A 17,125-nucleotide genomic window follows, 5' to 3' on the forward strand; every position below is an offset into this window, starting at 1 on the left:
TTAATAATAAGAAAACCTGGCGAGAGCCACTAACGTTACCACACAGAGAAATCCCCCTGGCGCTTAGTTTTCAAAAATGCATAGGTTTTCTAGCTTCCACTAGGTACAGGGTAAGATAGGGTCCACAATCCACAGCTACCTATATTGCAAAAAAGGGCCAGTTTTGAATGTAAAAACGTTTGAAAAGGCTTATGGGTAAGAAATCTTGGATAGAGCCACATAAGTTACCCCACCCTGGAATCTCCAATGTTTTAAAAGAGGGGCAGGTTTGGTAGGTTTCCATAAATGCAGGCTGAGTCAGGGCCCAAAATCCACAGCTACCACAATTATAACAAGAGGGTCCGTTTTAGGTGGAAAAATGTGATCTGCCATGTTGCGTTCCTTTCACTGGCACAAGGTTTAATTATTATCAGGAGACATGTAGCAATGAGCGCGTTGTAGAAAATGTGTGATTCTCCAAAGTTTCCAGACACTTACCTTACAGAAATGTGCATGTTACACAAAGTTTGAGGTTTGTAAAGGTTTATGGTTAAGGAAAACTAGTTTTCAAAAATGTGCGGGGCTGCCTGGTTTCCCTAGGAGCTGATTGAGCTAAGGCTCAAAATCTGCCCACACTGCAAAAAGGGTTTTTTTCCAGTGGAAAAAATGTGATGTGTCGTTTTGGGCTTTTCCCTATCATAGGAACCAGGCCGACCCATGCAAATGAGGAACCATTTTTATCAGAAGACATGTGGAAAAATAGAATAATAGACCATGTGTTATTAATAAATGAATTTTGCTGCATTTGTGCATTCCAAATGTAAGCCAGTGACTAAAAAAGAAGACATTTTGAAAAATGCTGTCTGAATTACATGCGAGTGTGGGTACCCTCAAATTCAGAGATGTGCAAATGACCAACGTGCCCAGCCCCATAACTGGCGATAATTTCAGAAAGAAATAGATTTCCCTGATGCAAGTTTTTCACTCTACATATCTCACCTTTGACCCTTAGGTGGTGCACAATGACAAGCCGCTGTGAGGTGCAGCTCACTCACCTTTGACCCTTAGGTGGTGCACAATGACAAGCCGCTGTGAGGTGCAGCTCACTCACCTTTGACCCTTAGGTGGTGCACAATGACAAGCCGCTGTGAGGTGCAGCTCACTCACCTTTGACCCTTTGGTGGTGCACAATGACAAGCCGTTGTGAGCTGCACTTGTAGCCTCTCTCATTGGAAAACGCACCTCTCTTTACAGACACTGCACTCAAGCTCATGTACACAAGTCTTCATGCCCGCAGAGCCTCTCTCATTGGAAAACGCACCTCTCTTTACAGACACTGCACTCAAGCTCATGTACACGAGTCTTCATGCCTGCAGAGCCTCTCTCATTGGAAGACACAGCTCTCTTTACAGACACTGCACTCAAGCTCATGCAAACGAGTCTTCATGCCTCAGAGCCTCTCTCATTGGAAGACGCACCTCTCTTTACAGACACTGCACTCAAGCTCATGTAAGCGAGTCTTCATGCCCGCAGAGCTTCTCTCATTGGAAGACGCAGCTCTCTTTACAGACACTACACTCAAGCTCATGTACACGAGTCTTCATGCCTCAGAGCCTCTTTCATTGGAAGACGCACCTCTCTGTACAGACACTGCACTCAAGCTCATGTAAACGAGTCTTCATGCCCGCACAGATTCTCTCATTGGAAGACGCACCTCTCTTTACAGACACTGCACTCAAGCTCATGTACACGAGTCTTCATGCCCGCAGATCCTCTCTCATTGGAAAACGCACCTCTCTTTACAGACACTGCACTCAAGCTCATGTAAACGAGTCTTCATGCCCGCAGAGCCTCTCTCAATGGAAGACGCAGCTCTCTTTACAGACACTGCACTCAAGCTCATGTACACGAGTCTTCATGCCCGCAGAGCCTCTCTCATTGGAAGACGCACCTCTCTTTACAGACACTGCACTCAAGCTCATGTAAGCGAGTCTTCATGCCCGCAGAGCTTCTCTCATTGGAAGACGCAGCTCTCTTTACAGACACTACACTCAAGCTCATGTACACGAGTCTTCATGCCTCAGAGCCTCTCTCATTGGAAGACGCACCTCTCTTTACAGACACTGCACTCAAGCTCATGTAAACGAGTCTTCATGCCTCAGAGCCTCTTTCATTGGAAGACGCACCTCTCTGTACAGACACTGCACTCAAGCTCATGTAAACGAGTCTTCATGCCCGCACAGATTCTCTCATTGGAAGACGCACCTCTCTTTACAGACACTGCACTCAAGCTCATGTACACGAGTCTTCATGCCCGCAGAGCCTCTCTCATTGGAAAACGCACCTCTCTTTACAGACACTGCACTCAAGCTCATGTAAACGAGTCTTCATGCCTCAGAGCCTCTCTCATTGGAAGACACAGCTCTCTGTACAGACACTGCACTCAAGCTCATGTAAACAAGTCTTCATGCCCGCAGACCCTCTCTCATTGGAAGGCGCACCTCTCTTTACAGACACTGCACTCAAGCTCATGTAAACGAGTCTTCATGCCCGCAGAGATTCTCTCATTGGAAGACGCAGCTCTCTTTACAGACACTGCACTCAAGCTCATGTACACAAGTCTTCATGCCCGCAGAGCCTCTCTCATTGGAAGACACACCTCTCTTTACAGACACTGCACTCAAGCTCATGTAAACGAGTCTTCATGCGCGCAGAGCCTCTCTCATTGGAAGACGCACCTCTCTTTACAGACACTGCACACAAGCTCATGTAAACGAGTCTTCATGCCCGCAGAGCCTCTCTCATTGGAAGACACAGCTCTCTTTACAGACACTACACTCAAGCTGATGTACACGAGTCTTCATGCCCACAGAGCCTCTCTCATTGGAAGACGCAGCTCTCTTTACAGACACTGCACTCAAGCTCATGTACACAAGTCTTCATGCCCGCAGAGCCTCTCTCATTGAAGACGCAGCTCTCTTTACAGACACTGCACTCAAGCTCATGCAAACGAGTCTTAATGCCTCAGAGCCTCTCTCATTGGAAGACGCAGCTCTCTTTACAGACACTGCACTCAAGCTCATACAAACGAGTCTTCATGCCTCAGAGCCTCTCTCATTGGAAGACGCACCTCTCTTTACAGACACTGCACTCAAGCTCATGTAAACGAGTCTTCATGCCCGCAGAGCTTCTCTCATTGGAAGACGCAGCTCTCTTTACAGACACTACACTCAAGCTCATGTACATGAGTCTTCATGCCTCAGAGCCTCTCTCATTGGAAGACGCAGCTCTCTTTACAGACACTGCACTCAAGCTCATGTAAACGAGTCTTCATGCCTGCAGAGCCTCTCTCATTGGAAGACGCACCTCTCTTTACAGACACTGCACTCAAGCTCATGTAAACGAGTCTTCATGCCTCAGAGCCTCTCTCATTGGAAGACGCACCTCTCTTTACAGACACTGCACTCAAGCTCATGCAAACGAGTCTTCATGCCTCAGAGCCTCTCTCATTGGAAGACGCACCTCTCTTTACAGACACTGCACTCAAGCTCATGTAAGCGAGTCTTCATGCCCGCAGAGCTTCTCTCATTGGAAGACGCAGCTCTCTTTACAGACACTACACTCAAGCTCATGTACACGAGTCTTCATGCCTCAGAGCCTCTCTCATTGGAAGACGCAGCTCTCTTTACAGACACTGCAATCAAGCTCATGTAAACGAGTCTTCATGCCTCAGAGCCTCTTTCATTGGAAGACGCACCTCTCTGTACAGACACTGCACTCAAGCTCATGTAAACGAGTCTTCATGCCCGCACAGATTCTCTCATTGGAAGACGCACCTCTCTTTACAGACACTGCACTCAAGCTCATGTACACGAGTCTTCATGCCCGCAGAGCCTCTCTCATTGGAAAACGCACCTCTCTTTACAGACACTGCACTCAAGCTCATGTAAACGAGTCTTCATGCCCGCAGAGCCTCTCTCAATGGAAGACGCAGCTCTCTTTACAGACACTGCACTCAAGCTCATGTACACGAGTCTTCATGCCCGCAGAGCCTCTCTCATTGGAAGACGCACCTCTCTTTACAGACACAGCACTCAAGCTCATGTAAGCGAGTCTTCATGCCCGCAGAGCTTCTCTCATTGGAAGACGCAGCTCTCTTTACAGACACTACACTCAAGCTCATGTACACGAGTCTTCATGCCTCAGAGCCTCTCTCATTGGAAGACGCACCTCTCTTTACAGACACTGCACTCAAGCTCATGTAAACGAGTCTTCATGCTTCAGAGCCTCTTTCATTGGAAGACGCACCTCTCTGTACAGACACTGCACTCAAGCTCATGTAAACGAGTCTTCATGCCCGCACAGATTCTCTCATTGGAAGACGCACCTCTCTTTACAGACACTGCACTCAAGCTCATGTACACGAGTCTTCATGCCCGCAGAGCCTCTCTCATTGGAAAACGCACCTCTCTTTACAGACACTGCACTCAAGCTCATGTAAACGAGTCTTCATGCCTCAGAGCCTCTCTCATTGGAAGACACAGCTCTCTTTACAGACACTGCACTCAAGCTCATGTAAACAAGTCTTCATGCCCGCAGACCCTCTCTCATTGGAAGGCGCACCTCTCTTTACAGACACTGCACTCAAGCTCATGTAAACGAGTCTTCATGCCCGCAGAGATTCTCTCATTGGAAGACGCAGCTCTCTTTACAGACACTGCACTCAAGCTCATGTACACAAGTCTTCATGCCCGCAGAGCCTCTCTCATTGGAAGACACACCTCTCTTTACAGACACTGCACTCAAGCTCATGTAAACGAGTCTTCATGCGCGCAGAGCCTCTCTCATTGGAAGACGCACCTCTCTTTACAGACACTGCACACAAGCTCATGTAAACGAGTCTTCATGCCCGCAGAGCCTCTCTCATTGGAAGACACAGCTCTCTTTACAGACACTACACTCAAGCTGATGTACACGAGTCTTCATGCCCACAGAGCCTCTCTCATTGGAAGACGCAGCTCTCTTTACAGACACTGCACTCAAGCTCATGTACACAAGTCTTCATGCCCGCAGAGCCTCTCTCATTGGAAGACGCACCTCTCTTTACAGACACTGCACTCAAGCTCATGTACACAAGTCTTCATGCCCGCAGAGCCTCTCTCATTGGAAGACGCACCTCTCTTTACAGACACTGCACTCAAGCTCATGTAAATGAGTCTTCATGCCTCAGAGCCTCTCTCATTGGAAGACGCACCTCTCTTTACAGACACTGCACTCAAGCTCATGTAAATGAGTCTTCATGCCTCAGAGCCTCTCTCATTGGAAGACGCAGCTCTCTTTACAGACACTGCACTCAAGCTCATGTAAACAAGTCTTCATGCCCGCAGACCCTCTCTCATTGGAAGGCGCACCTCTCTTTACAGACACTGCACTCAAGCTCATGTAAACGAGTCTTCATACCCGCAGAGCTTCTGTCATTGGAAGACGCAGCTCTCTTTACAGACACTGCACTCAAGCTCATGTACACAAGTCTTCATGCCCGCAGAGCCTCTCTCATTGGAAGACACACCTCTCTTTTCAGACACTGCACTCAAGCTCATGTAAACGAGTCTTCATGCGCGCTGAGCCTCTCTCATTAGAAGACGCACCTCTCTTTACAGACACTGCACTCAAGCTCATGTAAACGAGTCTTCATGCCCGCAGAGCCTCTCTCATTGGAAGACGCAGCTCTCTTTACAGACACTACACTCAAGCTCATGTACACAAGTCTTCATGCCCGCAGAGCCTCTCTCATTGGAAGATGCAGCTCTCTTTACAGACACTGCACTCAAGCTCATGTACACGAGTCTTCATGCCCGCAGAGCCTCTCTCATTGGAAGACGCACCTCTCTTTACAGACACTGCACTCAAGCTCATGTACACAAGTCTTCATGCCCGCAGAGCCTCTCTCATTGGAAGACGCACCTCTCTTTACAGACACTGCACTCAAGCTCATGTAAATGAGTCTTCATGCCCGCAGAGCCTCTCTCATTGGAAGACGCAGCTCTCTTTACAGACACTGCACTCAAGCTCATGTAAACAAGTCTTCATGCCCGCAGACCCTCTCTCATTGGAAGGCGCACCTCTCTTTACAGACACTGCACTCATGTAAACGAGTCTTCATGCCCGCAGAGCCTCTCTCATTGGAAGACACACCTCTCTTTACAGACACTGCACTCAAGCTCATGTAAACGAGTCTTCATGCGCGCAGAGCCTCTCTCATTGGAAGACACACCTCTCTTTACAGACACTGCACTCAAGCTCATGTAAACAAGTCTTCATGCCCGCAGAGATTCTCTCATTGGAAGACGCAGCTCTCTTTACAGACACTGCACTCAAGCTCATTTAAACGAGTCTTCATGCCTCAGAGCCTCTCTCATTGGAAGACACACCTCTCTTTACAGACACTGCACTCAAGCTCATGTAAACGAGTCTTCATGCGCGCAGAGCCTCTCTCATTGGAAGACGCACCTCTCTTTACAGACACTGCACTCAAGCTCATGTAAATGAGTCTTCATGCCTCAGAGCCTCTCTCATTGGAAGACGCACCTCTCTTTACAGACACTGCACTCAAGCTCATATACACGAGTCTTCATGCCCGCAGAGCCTCTCTCATTGGAAGACGCAGCTCTCTTTACAGACACTGCACTCAAGCTCATGTAAACGAGTCTTCATGCCTCAGAGCCTCTCTCATAGGAAGACGCAGCTCTCTTTACAGACACTGCACTCAAGCTCATGTACACGAGTCTTCATGCCTCAGAGCCTCTCTCATTGGAAGACGCACCTCTCTTTACAGACACTGCACTCAAGCTCATGTACACGAGTCTTCATGCCTCAGAGCCTCTCTCATTGGAAGACGCACCTCTCTTTACAGACACTGCACTCAAGCTCATGTACACGAGTCTTCATGCCTCAGAGCCTCTCTCATTGGAAGACGCACCTCTCTTTACAGACACTGCACTCAAGCTCATGTACACGAGTCTTCATGCCTCAGAGCCTCTCTCATTGGAAGACGCACCTCTCTTTACAGACACTGCACTCAAGCTCATGTACACGAGTCTTCATGCCTCAGAGCCTCTCTCATTGGAAGATGCAGCTCTCTTTACAGACACTGCACTCAAGCTCATGTAAACGAGTCTTCATGCTCGCAGAGCCTCTCTCATTGGAAGACGCACCTCTCTTTACAGACACTGCACTCTATTAATCACTCTCAATCGGTCTCTCTGCATGTCACCATGAACAGCTCTCTGCTGCCGCCTGGCGAGGTCCCTGCCATGCTAATTCAACATACATGAATAGATATTCACTCACTGACTCTCATTCATTCACAATCCATCATTCTTTCAACTGCAGTTCCTCAACATTCTTGCACATGTAAAAATACCCCCAGAACGTCCTGTACAGCTATCGCGACATGGAAAGATATTGTCCTCGATGGAGAGCAAAGCTTGAAAACCGGAAGTGCACTGAAGTGCACATTTCCACACGTTTAAATTGCTGGATATGGAAAGAAAGCACGGGTGCATATCTGTTCTTTCCATTGACAGCTGATTGCCACGCCTACATTTGTGAGTTTGTGAAATGACTAAGGGCCATATGTAGGTAAAACGTGTTTTTCGATTCTCAAACTGCAATTTTTAGGGAATCGCAATTAGAGAATCGCAAAACGCAATGTAGGTAGGAATAGCTAAATATTTTGCGAATCCCACATATTCCTTATTTGCGAATCGCAAATTGAGATTCGCAAATAAGGAATACCTTGTCATTCATTCCTATGGGCTAGAATGCCTATAGGAATGAATGGGAAGACATTCTTAATTTGCGATTCTCAATTAGAGAATCGCAAATTGAGAATGCAATTTCAAGGTTGCAAGGGTGTCAATAGGACACCCTTTTGCACCCCTGAAATAAACATGTGTGCACATGTGGCGCACATACATGCGCTAAGGGCATGTATGTGCGCCACATGGCACTTTGAAAAATGCAAAAAAATTGCATTTTTCAAAGAAGTCGCAAATTACCACCAACCTGAAGTTGGTGGTAATTTGCGATTCCTTAAGCCAAAATCGCACAACTTGGTTGCTTCCTACATTGCATTTAAGGAATAGCAATTTCGGATTCCTTAAATGCATTTGCAAAATAAGGAATCACAAATTTTGCGATTCTTTATTTTGCGTGTGGGTTTTTGTTTGCTACATAGCACACTGCCCAAATTGCGACCGCAAACGCTGAAATTCGGCGAATTTCAGCATTTGCGATCGCAATTTGGCTTCCTACATATGGCCCCGAATCCAGGGTTTGCGACTCATCGAAGTGCTGTTCTTTCTAGATTTGCTGCCTGGCTCTCCTGGGACCTGCACAGCTAAAACGCCTCCTCTATTTTGCAATAAAATGTTTATCATGAACAATGAGAAGGGACGGTAAATAAAGCACACGGTGAGAGGCAGGTCTGACCCCGGTTTGCTGTGTTACCTCAGTCAGGGCCAGGCCATTGCCTCAGGTCCCTGCAGGAGGGGGCTGGTTTGGACTCACGCACATTGGTCACTGCAGGTACAGGTGCTTCGGTCTGTGCTCGAAGGATCCCTCTGCACAGTGCCGCCTCTGTGCACAGACACTCTTCTCTCAGTCAGGGCCAGGCCATTGCCTCAGGTCCCTGCAGGAGGGGCGCTGGTTTGGACTCACGCACATTGGTCACTGCAGGTACAGGTGCTTCGGTCTGTGCTCGAAGGATCCCTCTGCAGAGTGCACGCCTCTGTGCACAGACACTCTTCTCTCAGTCAGGGCCAGGCCATTGCCTCAGGTCCCTGCAGGAGGGGCGCTGGTTTGGACTCACGCACATTGGTCACTGCAGGTACAGGTGCTTCGGTCTGTGCTCGAAGGATCCCTCTGCACAGTGCCGCCTCTGTGCACAGACACCCTTCTCTCAGTCAGGGCCAGGCCATTGCCTCAGGTCCCTGCAGGAGGGGCGCTGGTTTGGACTCACGCACATTGGTCACTGCAGGTACAGGTGCTTCGGTCTGTGCTCGAAGGATCCCTCTGCACAGTGCCGCCTCTGTGCACAGACACTCTTCTCTCAGTCAGGGCCAGGCCATTGCCTCAGGTCCCTGCAGGAGGGGGGCTGGTTTGGACTCACGCACATTGCGTGTCCCTTACCTGGTGTCTGAAGAGGTCACTGCAGGTACAGGTGCTTCGGTCTGTGCTCGAAGGATCCCTCTGCACAGTGCACGCCTCTGTGCACAGACACTCTGTCTTCAAAGAGCCTGGAATGCAACCGGTGGAGGAGGCAGAAGGGGGAGGTCCCACTGCACAATGACCCCTCCCCCGCAGCTCTCGCTGCCTGTAAAATGAGCATCAAAGTCCAGGGAAGAAATCAACGGGGGAGGGAAAGAGATGAACATTCAAACAAAAGACATATGTGGAATTAAATCATGCAAATGAAGCGCTCAGACGTTCGACACACAGACACAGCAAGGGGTGGTGAATGCAAGGCAAGCCTCTCACCACCCATGAGACGTATCTTCACCCACCCACGCACACACATCTCCTCTCCTCACATGCCTTCCTTTAGGGACAGATTCATCGAGCTCACAGAAAGTGATCAAAAGTGTGCAAAGTCTTCCAGGGGAAAGGTGCAGATCTGTGGTGCTTGGGTGCTCCGACTCAACCACCCACGAGGTGTGGCACAAGGCAAGGTCCATGACTCTTGCCAGGCTTGATGGTGCCTCAAGCAATGAGCACGAGGGGGTGGCATGCAGAGCACCCGCTGGACTCAGGCTGCTCTGTCCCTGTCGCCAACACAGCTTCAGATGCAGCCAAGATGTCTGAGCAACCACAGGCCAGAAGATGCACTAAAGCCGCCAGCGTGCTTGAGCACCCCCCCCCCCCCCCCACCCCCGGTGGTGGCATCTTTGGAATCCCTTGTGAGCCATGACTCCCCCGCCGCGGGGTAGCTGGTGGGGGTGGTGAGGTAATGGCGGACAGCACCTCCAGCAGTCCTTCCAAGTGGCACGCATCAGGGGTTAGATTAATGCATTTTAATACTGGTGTCTGCATCACTGCAATAAAAAGCATTACTCATTATTAGACCTTCTCCGACGTAGTGCAATGACGCGGCACTGCAATTTAACTGAGTAAGAAAAGCCAGCAGGGTCTGCTTGCAGAGCGATCTTATGCAGCCGGCCTGAGCTCACGTGTTGTCTTGGTCACAGTCACATTTCAGTTAACAGAAGTTGATGGTTTATTAGCAGTTTTCTCAGAGCAGCACAACTGAAACGCCTTTAAAAAACAACCATTTGCAAAGCCAATAGGTTTCACCTATGCAAAATGTATTAGCTTTGTCAATGTTTTATTTTTGACATGTTGCTCAACATCGTCAGCTGCTGAGCGACATGGCTTGAGTTAAAAAAAAGTACTATGGCGTGGCCAGCTGTGACCACGTCCCAGCGCTTCTTAAACATGCTACTCTAAGCCATGTCGCACATCTGCCCGGGCTGCTTCTGTGCAACATGTATAAACAGCAGGGGTTTGCAGCATGAAGCAGCACGAGGGAGCAGGGAGGGAAAGACATCAGAGAGTCAAGGGAGGAGGAGCTTTTATCAAATCAATAAAAAGGTAAAAATGGTCCCTTGAAAATAAAAAATACCCAATACAATTACAGATGGGGGAACTCTTTGCTTAAACCCATTTTCCATATTTCTTTTTATTTTTTTCCTCAAGTGAAGAGGCTAAGTGCCAGGTGTGTTTCCGGAGGGAATTCTGTGCTCTTGGCTGAGTCCCAGAAAACCCACCAAAAAGGACGGAAGAGGATGTGGCGTAGCAACCAGAGCTGCTGACTTCGGACCTCGGGACCCAGGTTCAAGTCTCGGTGTTGGCTCAACATCCTGTGATTCTGGGCAAATCGCGTAATCTCCTCACAACTACAAACAAGTAAAGTGTAATGTAACTGGTGCTCATGAACAGTGTGAAGTATATTTTACTAAACTGCAAGCATTATTATAGCCTTAAAGCCCGCTGTAGCGGGCTATACCAGCTATTAAAGGCCCGCTGCAGCGTTAAAGGCCCGAGCCTAAGGCAAAGGACTTTAAGGAAGCAGCGGGACTTTAATAGCCGTATAGCCCTGCTACGAAGGGCTGTAAGGCTATTAGAATATTCTGCCACTAGAGGGCAGAATGTTCTAACAAATAAAACAAAGCCTTCAGGGAGCGCGAGGGGATTGAAATCCCCTCGGGCTCCCTGAAGCCTTTGTTCACAACCAGAGCTGTGAACCTAGAAACATTGGAATGTTGGCGCTCCGGGCTTCTACCAGCCATCATAAGACCTGAGCGCGCCATTGTTTTCAAAGGAGCTGCCAACATTTCAACGTTCTAATGTGTATTAAGTCACCCTTATATAGTTTGTTGCTACATTTTAGCAAGAGTATGGTATTCAGCACCCCACCCCTTCCCTCCAAGTGCTTTCCCATGAGAATGAAACCCATTGTAAAAACATAGCAATGACCCCTCCCTCACAGGATAAGCCTCAGAGAGAGTGGTCCAATCAAACTACTTGCTGTAAACAATGCCAGGCTGTTTTGGAGTTTTGAGGTGGTACATCTTGGTTCTTCGTGCTGTGTACCAGCTCGCGTGGACTGTGTGTGAAAGAGGTGTGATTTGGTTCAAAGGAGGCTCCATACTAAAGGAGTGAAGCTCCTTCCTTGACGCTCAGCGAGGTCCGGCTGCTGCTGAAAGCAAATCTGCCAAAAGGGTTGAGTTCCATCTTGGAAGGAGGGGGAGAAGAGGCCATGGAGGGCTCTGGGTGAGAGGAGCTATTAAAATCCAACACATCCAAGGATTCTTAAAATATGAAGTTTTATTCCAGCACGGCTACATGCATCCATATTAGTTGAAGGACAGATACAACTGCCTCAACCAAGTGGAATGCTACATCAAGAAAGTTCTGAAAGAACTTAGAACCCCAAGCAAAGATACACATGTCGCATGCATTTAAAGACACAAAACCTAAATGTCAAAACAGCATTTAAACTATAACACGGAATGTAACACATCTCCCATATTAAAGAAAGCAAAAAACAGAATTATACAAAATCATCACGCCAAGCAGGAGCATTTCTGATACGTGTATCAGACTTAACCCTTGAGGCCACAGATTCATAAGTGCGTCCATTTATTTGATCATCATACCTATGGACACCATCCTTATGTGTGACTTCACCAGAAGACAATTGGACAGGACATTTAGCAACTCTCCTAGTATTCCAAACTTTCCCATCTTGCGTCAATACGCTATTTTTGAAGATTTTCTTTATTTTTATTGGCCTGCCATATTTGTTTACACCTTTACCTAAAATGCCCGGCCTCAATATTCTTACCCAATCTCCAGGTCTGAAAGAATGTCCCCTGGTTTTCCATTTGTTATCATACCACAACTTTGTTTTGTTTTGCTTACATTCTACTCTCTTTGCAGTAACGTGCACACCTTCATCACTTTCAAACAAATTTTTACACTTTCCTCTGAACCACCAAGGACAAACACTCGAAGCAGGATTTCTACCCTTCAGTAGTTTGAACGGACTGATTTCCGTCGTAGAGTGTGGCGTGATGCGGTAAACCCACAACTGTTCTCTAACCACACTTAACCAATCTCCCTTTTGTTTTACAGCCTCCATGACGAAACCCTTAAGAACACGGTTAAAACGTTCAACTTGGCCATTCTCATGTGGTTCATACAATGAGGTCAGCTTGTGAGTTATATTACAAGCCTTAAGAAAACTCTCCATTTCATTCGAAATAAGTTGCACTCCATTGTCCGAAATCAAAGTAGAAGGACACCCTTCTCTTGAAAAAATCTCCTTGAAGAAATTTATAACCGCATTGGTATTCACTTGTGGGACAAATTTTACTTCAGGCCACTTAGAATGGTAATCAATAATAACCAACGCAAAACGGGAATTTTCAGGTAACATATTAAAAGGACCTGAAATATCAAAGGCCACCTTTTGCCACGGTTCAGTAGGCCAATCTACCATTTTTAGAGGTGGTACCTGTGTTCTTAGCATTTTATCACTGGAACAACAGTCCTGACATTCCCTAACAATCCGATCAATAAATCTGTCCATTCCAGGCCACCAAAAGTATGTTCTAATTAACCTTTTCATAGATGAAATGCCGGGATGTGTCTTATGTGCCAATTTGAGAATCAGTTCCTGCATCCCTTTTGGCGGGATACACTTACCCGCTTTGAATACAAACTCTCCCTCACAGAACAACTCATCTGCCACATTGTAAAAAGGCAACAATTCTGGACTCACTTTGCTCTTAATTGGCCAACCTTCATTCACACATTTCATAAGACCTACCCACCTATCATCATTGATCTGAGACTCTTTCCAATTTTGTTCAGTGATATCGTGATATTGTGGAGGCACAACATCATTAACGCCCAGAACAAAATCGCATTCCTTAACCATTTTTACTTTACCATCATCCTCTTCACACCGCAGACGTGATAAACAATCTGCCGTTACATTTTTTTTCCCAGGAACATACTCAACAGTAAAATTGTATTCCTGAAGTCTTGAAGATAGTCGGGCAATTCTAGCTGTAGAGTTCCATCCACCCCCTGTTGACAATATATTGACAAGTGGTTTATGATCTGTTCTCAAAACAAATTTGCTGCCCCACACATAAATCCTGTAGTGTTCCACGCCCCATACACATGCAAGTAACTCACGCTCAATGACTGCATACTTGCGTTCAGTTTCATTCAAAGTCTTTGAAGCAAATGCTACATTCCATTCATATTTGCCATCAATTTGGGATAGTACAGCTCCCAAACCATATAAGCTGGCATCAACCGTTATAATACATTCCTTTCTTGTGCGAAACGGCTTTAAAGTGGGAGCATTAATAATGTCATTTTTGATTGCTGCAAACGCCTTTTGTTGTTCCTCTTTCCATTCATAGTTAACCCTTTGCCTTAATAACATTCTCAAAGGCTCCATTTTAGTGGCAAAATTTTCAACGAACTTACTGTAGTATTCACACATACCTGAAAAAGATAATAATTGATCTCTGTTTGTGGGAGCAGGGGCATTTAAAATGGCTTCCACATTTGATTTTTTAGGTATTAAACCCTCACCTGATAAGGTATGCCCCAAATACTCAACCGACGATTTGAATAGATTGCACTTATGCGCCTTAAGAGTAAAACCATTGCTCTCAAGTCTTTTGCACACCTCATTGAGATGTACATCATGCTCTACTACATTTTTAGAGAAAATCAATATGTCATCCTGAAAGCATTTGACATATGTATCAATGTCTCTGAAAATCTGGAACATTACCCTTTGAAAAAAAGAGGCCGCTGACGCTAAACCAAAAGGCATTCTCCTATATTGGTACAGCCCTACTGGAGTAATGAAAGCAGTCAGCTTTTTAGACTCCTCTGCAAGCTCAATTTGGTGGTAAGCCGACCTCAAATCCAACGTAGAAAATACTTGTGCACCATCAAATAATGAAACTAACTCATTAATGTTAGGTAGAGGGTGGCAATCTATGACAATATTAGAGTTTAATGCTCTTAAATCAACGCACACACGCAACTTTTGGTCAGGTTTCCGCACCAAAACTATGGGAGAAACCCACTCAGACGATTCAATCGGTTCAATAATGTTTTCATCCAACAAATCTTTAAGCATTTCTTTGAGTTCGTCTCTAATATTGATAGGAACACCCCTTAATTTTTGCTTAACGGGCAGGGCGTTGTCTTTCAACACTATTTTATGTGTGAAGTTCCTCAGTTTACCTAACCTATCACAGAATACTTTGTCATATTTTTTTACCAATCTTTTTTCCCTATCTAAATTTTCCATGTCAACATTAAGTGTGGCTACTTTACCCATTAGAGAATCGTCACACAGTGAAACTGGATTTTCAGCACGTGGGTTAAGGGTTACACCCAACTTCCACTGGTCACGCCATCCAAGGACATTAACCCCTTTTATAGCAATATACAATTTGATAACTGAACTTCTTCCCCCAAAGTGCAGTGGAACCCTGAAAAAAACCTTCCATCTCAATTTTTGATCCATCAAAACTTTCAGCATATACGTCAGATTGTTGTAATTCATTGTAATCACATACATTTTGCAACCTTTCATTGAAATATTGTGCAGTTATGATAGTCCATGGCGAACCTGAGTCCACCATGAGATCCACATCCACTCCACAAATTTGAAACAGACATTTAGGAGAACTCATGTTTTCCTTCCCTGTACCATACTGTAATATAGACACCACATGCCCTCTGTTGGAATCTTGAATATCATTTACACTAGTAACTTTGTAATTGTCTGAGCTGCTGGAAGTCGAGGTGCGTGTGTAATTATTATAACGTCTGTCTCTGCACACATTGCTGAAATGTCCTTTCCTACCTCAAATTTTACATTCCCTAAATATCGCAGGACATCCTTGGAAAGAAGCAATATGAGCTCTGCTTCCACATCTATAACATGCAATGACATTAGTCGATGGTTCATATTTTTTACTGACACCAAATTTAGATTGAGATTTCCCTTGCTGCGTATCAAGTTTAGGTTCATTCTTTGGTTTGACCACACAAATGTCCTCTTCTGTAGACTGTTTGTTGGGATTAGAACTAACCACCACCATCCATTTTTCTGAAAGCTCAGTTGATTTCGCTACAGCGATCGCTTCATCCAAACTGGGATTACCCATGACCCATAACTTCTCCTGAGTTTTTTTGTTCTTGACATGGACAATAATCTGATCGCGAATCATTTCATCCGTCATATTTCCAAAGTTACAATGTAAACTCAAAGACCTCAATGAAGTTAAAAAATCATCGAAAGATTCGACATCCTTTTGAGACCTTGTATAAAATTTAAATCTGTTTACCGCGATATTTGAAGTAGGTTTAAATCTTTTCTCAAGTCTAGTTAGAGCTTCCACATATGTATTCATGTTGTCACCTTCACCCAATTGTGGTACCATCTGGGGTAGCGCCCTAAAAATTTCTTGTCCTTCAGATCCCAAACAGTGCAGCAAAATGCTCTTTTTCCTCTCTGCACCCATACGCTCCCCATCAATAGCCTTCATGTATGTAAAGAACTCCTCTTTCCATCTCGGCCAGGGAATAGGAGGGTCACCTTTTTTTTGTAAAAATGTATCTGGTGCTTCAAATTGCATGTTGTCTTAAGTAAAATGGTAATGTGATATTGACACAATTAATCAACCCAACTGGCTTAGAAGTGAACAGGTTTCAAGTACAAATTTAGTTACCAAAGTATATGATCACTCACATTTTACGTTTTTGAAAGCATTTTGCATTATAAAATTGTCAAATACCAATTGTAACTCGTGCCCGATGACCTCCGATGTAATTGCTCCGTTGCGCGTAAGAAATTCTTGACGCGTTCTTGAAGTACAAGTGTTTCCGTAAGCAAACTGATGGTTGCTATGCCAACCCCCCAAAATGGCCGCTGTGCGTTACACGTACTCACGTTAGCGCAATGATGTCAAGCGCTAAAGTCGACAATGCTCATTCCCGTCGTAGGAAGGATTCCAAGCAGTCGAAGGTTGAATTACGAGAATTCTTTAACAGGTGAGAGTGTGTTAGCGGAGAATTTCAAAAAATGCCAATACTCTACTATGTAGAGTCTAAACTCACCGCTACCACCTTGGTTGACTTCCGAAAAGTGCACAATTTTGGACACGTCACACACCGCACAAATGCGACCAGATCACGATCATCAGAATAGACGAGGCTCTGCTTTTCCTTACGATGAAAATAGTATCTCCGTTACAAAATACTCCTCGTGGGTTACACTCCGCTCCCGTGCTGCTTGAAGGCAGGAGTAATAGTCGTCGCCAATATTAAAATCCAACACATCCAAGGATTCTTAAAATATGAAGTTTTATTCCAGCACGGCTACATGCATCCATATTAGTTGAAGGACAGATACAACTGCCTCAACCAAGTGGAATGCTACATCAAGAAAGTTCTGAAAGAACTTAGAACCCCAAGCAAAGATACACATGTCGCATGCATTTAAAGACACAAAACGTAAATGTCAAAACAGCATTTAAAC

At 45.7% G+C, this 17,125-nt stretch overlaps 1 protein-coding gene across 1 annotated transcript in view; it reads right to left on the reverse strand.

The window, feature by feature from the left end:
* The window catches only part of LOC146863604 (uncharacterized), a 426,298-nt gene extending 417,011 nt beyond the window's left edge, over window positions 1-9,287 (reverse strand). Inside the window, exon 1 of the mRNA XM_085627625.1 lies at window positions 9,172-9,287. The gene's annotated coding sequence lies outside the window, so the exon portion shown is untranslated. The remainder of the gene's footprint in view (window positions 1-9,171) is intronic.
* Window positions 9,288-17,125: the final 7,838 nt, after the last annotated feature.

Source organism: Triturus cristatus, chromosome 2_1 (assembly GCF_964204655.1).
Source record: "Triturus cristatus chromosome 2_1, aTriCri1.1, whole genome shotgun sequence".
Lineage (NCBI taxonomy): Eukaryota > Metazoa > Chordata > Amphibia > Caudata > Salamandridae > Triturus > Triturus cristatus.